Raw genomic sequence first — 6757 nt, forward strand, 5'->3', positions numbered from 1 at the left:
GAGTTTTATCTGTGTGTGTGTTTGTCAGTGTGTGGAGGCAGTGTGTGTGTGGTGTAATCTTAATCTTGATTGTGAGTGGGGATTGACAGCGAAGGCCATCTGGCAAGAGTGCACAGCTAAAAAGCCACTCAGCTAGTGCTAGCATGCTATCACGGGGTTTTCATTAGCCACACAACGTGGTGGCGTCGCTCTGTTCAAAAATGTCTCATCAAATTTGGTGAAAGGCAAAATCTAGTGAGATTACAGCTGCCGTTGACTCCTTCTATTGTCCGGGATTATTGGTGGCCAGTGATATAATCTGAGCATGTTACACACAACATGTGTATTCAAGTACATGTGTGTGTGAGGGAATGAAAATTTCAGTTTGTGTAGATTCTCTGGTGGTAAATTTAAATTATGTGTGTTTTATTTTAGCCTATTTGTGTGATCTGTGACGCGGTGTTTCTGATCACTTGCCAATGTTTTCAGTGCTCACATCCTGGGTTTGGTCAGGGATTATCTCCCTCTGCCCTGCTACTCGTGTGTTATCAATAATCTGATGATAACCTGGTTTACCAGTGAAACACATCCAGCACCACTGTAAAACCCACGACCAGACAAAATGATGAATGCGTTCCTGTTGAATTAGACATTTTCTTTAGATTTTTGACACTACTTTGACCTCTACTGATGACTGTTACTACGTTCCACATACAGTCCAAGTTGTTTTGTGAGGTGTGGACAGGAAGTTGCCAATGGAATGCCCTTCTGAGAAAATCTGATGTTGCGAGAAACCCAGTTTCAGAATCCAAGATGGCGACGAGCAGTATTATCTGTGTTTTTACTGTTGTGAAATCACGTACGTCTTTTGTGTCCAATTCAATGACTCGTACATGCAGAACTGTCGATGTGAATGTTGTTATGGTGTAGTTGTACGTAGATGACCATGCACCACGACAATGCTAGCCATTAGCACATGCATTTCAGCAAAACTACCATGAATTGAGATGGTAACTCAGCCTGCAATGATGCTCATCTCATGCTCATAAAATCCAATAAAATGTCATTTTTCTCACCGACGGAAAACTCACACCAGCATCATGGCTTTACAACTTGTGTCAGTAGAGAGTGTTGACATGATGTTACTTTTAATATTTACGTCTGACAGATGTGGTCAATCAAACAAGTCAACATATGCTATATTATCTCGAAGTTTTTCCACATTTTTTTCTTTATTCTCTCCTGCTTTATTAAACACAATGGACCAGCAGAGGGCAGCAGTTAGAAGCTGAGGAAGAATCCACTGCAGTGCTGGACAACACACACACACACATATACACACATACACACACCCCCTTGGAAAAAACAATCATTAACCATGACTGTAAAAATGGAGTGCAAGTTCAGGTAGAGACTGTCATTTCCAGTAAGTAATCATAATTGAACTGGAAACAATGGTATTATGTCCCATCAGTATGGGTTAAGTCGTACAGAAGCTCAAAGAGGTGGATGGATAGTGGAAGGTATCATGGAATTCTGGGATAGTAACTCATATTTCTGTGATCTTCTTGTTATGATCTTTTTTCTTCTGAGGTGGCAGCAGTTGCACCACTATGTGAAGACCTGTGATGAGTACCCGCTCCAAGTGTGTACAATTAATAAAAACAGGAAGAGCATGAAATGAGCTCCAGTGCAAAAAAGAGTCAAAGTTTCAGTCACAGTGTTTTGTGCCTGTTGATGAAACATCTGCTTTCACACAATGACCTCGCTCCCCCTCTGCTGCAAAGCCCGCTGTATGTTCAGGAAGCTTGAGGAAGGCTTGACCTCGATCCAGGCTGACCTCTGCTCCACTAGGCTTCCAGATGACAACCGATGGGAGGGGGCGTTGTGACATGCAGCGACCTGCAGCCTCACTGAAAGATGATGACCGCTGTGCGTCAGCGAGCCATCTGGAGCAGTGAAAGTGCACTCTGCTGCATCATGTCGACATGTTCATAACACATGTCCTTGTTCCCTCAGGACTGATTTACACAACAGGAAAATCTACAGGAGGTTTATAGAACATAAATCTGCAGCTGCTGTCAACACTCAACACTCACTTTGACTGAGCATAAAATCTCGCACTGCAAGTGCCGCCTCATGAGAAAGCATTTTGCGTGTCCTGTAAACCCCCTTGTTTACTGCAGATCACTCGTGTTTACATTTAAAATGTGCGATTATGGTCACATGACATGAAATTACAAGTCGAGACTGCAAGTTGGACTATTACATGTAACTATTACTTGTAATTGCCCCTGAAAACTTTGGCTAGAACACTTAAAATTTTGGCACCTTTGAGATGACAGCCATACCGCCACCAGCCACCAGAGGGCGACAGAGACTCTTTGGCTTCGTTCATTCATTCAGCAAGTGTGAATGCATGAATAAGACATTATCAGGCGCATTGTGGGCTTCTTGCAATTCATAGAGGATCGAAATTATATTTCTCAGTGCCCACAGTGTTACAGTACTTTTAATAGAAAAATATGAAATATAATCAAAGAGAAAATCTAAGTCATAAAGAAAAAATAACAGAAAGGAGCCACTGATTGATTGCTGCAGGAATGGAAAAGAAGTATTGAGTTGTGTGCCGTAGTTGATATGTTGAGGAGTATGGAGTCAGTAGATAGACAGGTTAACTGGGATGTATACATGAGACGAGATGTTTCAAGGTTTGTGAGGGTTTTATTTGTTTATAATTTTCCATCAAATGTTAAACAGGACAACAAAACAAGCCAGGTTTCATGTGAAAACTGCAGTGAATAAACAAAGAATCCCCTGGAGACCAACAACACAAACATCCCCAGGACAGACACCCAGCAGAGGATGTCTCAGGTTTGTCTGTGTGAACACCAGCAGGCCTCTTGGGTGGAGCTTCTCTGGCTCATATCTCACAGCTCCATCTTCCCCAGCGCCACAGTCTGGTGCCAGGGAGTCCGCCGTCTCAACGGGACCTGGACACAAACAGCTGGAAGAGCTGGAAAAGGATGTGAGGACATACCCTCACAGGCTGCAATCCAGGCTGGACGAGATGTTTGTTCTGGTCCAAAGACTGTGGGACACACACACACACACACCCACACCAAGACCTCTTTCTTTCAGGACGACTGTAATGATTCCTGGTGTCTGTTCTACACATTAAATATAATTCATTCAATTCAAACGGAGTAGAAAACAAAAAGGCGCAGTGTGTCAGACTGTAACAGTTTTAAAACTTTCCACCTGTTGTTCCTGAAACATTGTTTTCCATCTATCAACATTTCGGTTAAAGTGTCCGTCTAAACACTACGCACACGTCCACAGCTGTCAGAGGGAAGAAGGGGGTGATGTTAGTTTGTTGGATCCAGTATGCAGGGCAGAGGCCACGACGTGATCCTGTGTCGCCTTTGTGTCTTCAGGGTGTTTGAGTTACGGCGAAGATGTTCCATGAGGTCAGCGAGGAGGAGCTGTTACACAACCGGCTCAAAACACGGACGAGCTGCTGGAACGTGAAGTGTTTGGGACATGTGACATATTCAGTGCAAGATATGTACTCTGAGACATGTTACTAACATTCAGTTTCTGTGGAAGTGGATTTCACTCTCTGACAACTGAAATTGATGGATTGACTGATGAATTCTGTACCGGTTTACCCCGGGTACTCTGGATTCTCAAAGTAAAAGTAATAAAACTCAAAGTAATATTTAGATCTCTAGATCTTTAGATCTTTAGATCTCATCAGTGCTCATTGTCAACTGTGCATACTGTGTATTCATTCTCTTTATTCATAATTCACTGCACTGGAACAGCTGCATATACTGTATGTATATTTACCCTTTTCCTTAAAAAAATATCATTGTAAAATCTGTAAAAAGTTGTAGTTTTGTTAAACTTTGGTTTTAGATTTATGTTTACCAAGATTTTTTTCATTTTTTTTTTACCTTTGCTCTGAAGCTGCTGTAACGTATTTTATATTTTTTATTATTCTATTCTATTCTATTCTTCACATGTGACACTGACAGAATGAACAGGAAGAACCAGTCAAATGAGTTTTAAAACAATAAAAGATATTTTCTCATATTATAGATCTCATAAACATCAGAAACACACTGGTGTGGGGGGGTGGGTGGTGGTGTGTGTGTGTGTGGGGGGGGGGGGGGGGGGGGGGGTCGACAGGACCGTGATGGACGGGTTGAGGATCTTGCAGATCTGATAAAGGCCCAAAGAGAGCCCTTTCCTTCCTTAGTGCTCGACTGTTTGTGTTAGCGCGTTGTGTGTCTCTTCTTCTGGGGTGTGGGAACCTGCTCCTCCCAGACTTCATGATTTCCTCCAGCCGAGAACCCCACAGAACGTCTGTCATTCAGACCTGCTGAAACCTGGAGCATACACCAAACAACACAAAACAACCAAAACACCTGACGTATGGACAAAGTGTGTGCAATTACTCAAAGAAAAATGGGCCATTACGCAGAGACAAAAATAAATTGGTCAACATGTGCAGATTTAATGGACAATAAATGGATAATAATGCAGAAAAATTACAATATATGAATGCAAAAAAATATTTATAATGTTAAATACATGTATCTGCTCATTTTAAACCATTTTATTACTTCATTATAATATAAAATATATATGCACAGTGTATTTTTGGAATTTAATTAATTTCATGAATATGTTTTTTTATTTCTTTGCCCTATACATTGCCTCAAATATTACATAATTTGCAGCTGGAGTTCTGCACAGTAACTTGTATAGAAAAGAATAGAATAGAAGAATGAAAAAAAACAATCCACATCAGTAAAGAGAAGTAAATTATAGTAGTTCATAAAAGCAATTACTTCTGAGTGTGTAGTAGGAGATGCAGTAAGTACAATAAACATTTAAACACTTTGTATAGACGTCAACACGTTGAAAATATGTATTAGATTTAAATTGTTTTCACTGTCTTATTTACAATGATGTTGGTTTAAGGAAGGAGGAGCCTGTTTCTTCCATTTAATATTCATCAAAACGACATTGGAGCCTTTCAGTAGACTCTTAAAAAGGAACAAATGAATTTTCACATAGAAAATTCTGTGGTAAGTTGCAGAGGTCTGAATGTTTGCGGCTGGAAGAAAACACACCGCCCATCACACCCAGCTGAAATCAGCGGGGGGGTTGTAAAACGGACTCCTCGCCATTGTCTCGCGTACGTCATCAGCGCAGCCTGTACGCTCTTCCCCTGGCAGCTCGCTGGACTGTTTACAGCTGACAGATGCCAAAGGATCCCCCCCGGAGATCTCATTGCAACCCCCCACCCCCACCAGCAGGGCTAACTGGAACACTCCACACTCCACACTGAGACTGAAGGGAAGAGAAAAATAATAGAGATAATTAGATTTTGCAACATCTTTCTGTCCGGTTCAGGAAACTTTCAAAGCGTTTGTGTTTCAGAGTGTTTGGTGGAATCTGAGCCTCTTACATGAAGCCCAGTGGGGCTTCGTTGGGGCTTTTCTCCGTACTCGATCATTGTCAATGTCAAAACATAATCAGTTTGATGATATGTTTTTGTGTCGACAGATCAGGGGCCCGTTCCAGAAATCAGCTGGAAGTTGGAGGAAAACAACTTTCCCAGTGGTTGATCATTTTAAAAAGACCGACCAGTTACTGCGGATTGTTGAAAGCCAGTGACGAGTAAAACAGTGTTCCAAAGTTCCTGTGTACTGAAATATTAGAAACTGTTTGGTGAAAAAGATTCATTCAAGAGATGAACAAATCTTTTCAGTCGGTGATTCAGTACAGCTTGTTCACTCAGAAGAATTCACTCAGGAAGTGGACAACAGCAATGAAAGACTGAGGATGACACACTTAGTCACAGAGGATGGACATGACTTGTCAGCTGAATGCATCAAACTCTAGACAAGAGCGACCACGTCTCAGCCCGTGTCCACACAGAGACACCCTGTTGTGTCCACATCATGTAGGCCCAACGTTGAAATGGATCCTGTAAACATACCTTTCTCAGTGTCTGGGGGGGTGGGGGGGGAAAGTTGAATTCGCCGCCCCCAGCTTCGCATCTGGATGGTGAATCCACATACATCCTCCCTGCCCCCCCGACCTCCAGCCTCCGACAACAACGTCCATGCTGCTTTCATGCTGTACAACATAGGGAATCTGTTTGGTTTAAAGCCATGAACACGTCCACTTCTGTGTCTGTCACTGCCATGTTTCTTTTTTTTTCCAGATCTTTTTTTTTTTTTTTTTTGAGCAGATCTTGTTACCATAGTAATTCTGACCAGATGTCTTTTAGTCAAAAATCACATTTTGGACCGTTCTATTTGCTCAGCAGTCAGGATGTGCCGGCCGCTCCACCATCTCTTCTTCTGAATGTCGGCTCCTCCTACAGGCCCTGGAGGATGAACAGCCTTTCAAGTTGTTTGGAGGGAGAGATGGAGGGAGAAAGATTGTTTTGGTTTTGGTGTCTGTTGTCTACATCAGACAGCCCAACCCACTGATCCGAATGAGACTTGCAACACCAACTGTCCATGACGATGGTCTGTTTTAAATCATACAAATGTGCATACTCAGCTTCTCGTTTAAGGTCATCTGGAATTTCAGTTTTTGCCAGCATCGCACACACAGGAAACGTCCACATCTGTATGTAAACTACATTTGAATATGTTCAACTTTCACATGAAAATCTGGTCAAAGGCTGATGTGATCTGATCGGAGGGAGAGGCCGCGCTCCTGATTTCATTAGAAAAGCTGCAGGCGATTG

Source organism: Lampetra planeri, unplaced genomic scaffold, assembly GCF_965212315.1.
Source record: "Lampetra planeri unplaced genomic scaffold, kcLamPlan1.2.h2 scaffold_1082, whole genome shotgun sequence".
Classification (NCBI taxonomy): domain Eukaryota; kingdom Metazoa; phylum Chordata; class Hyperoartia; order Petromyzontiformes; family Petromyzontidae; genus Lampetra; species Lampetra planeri.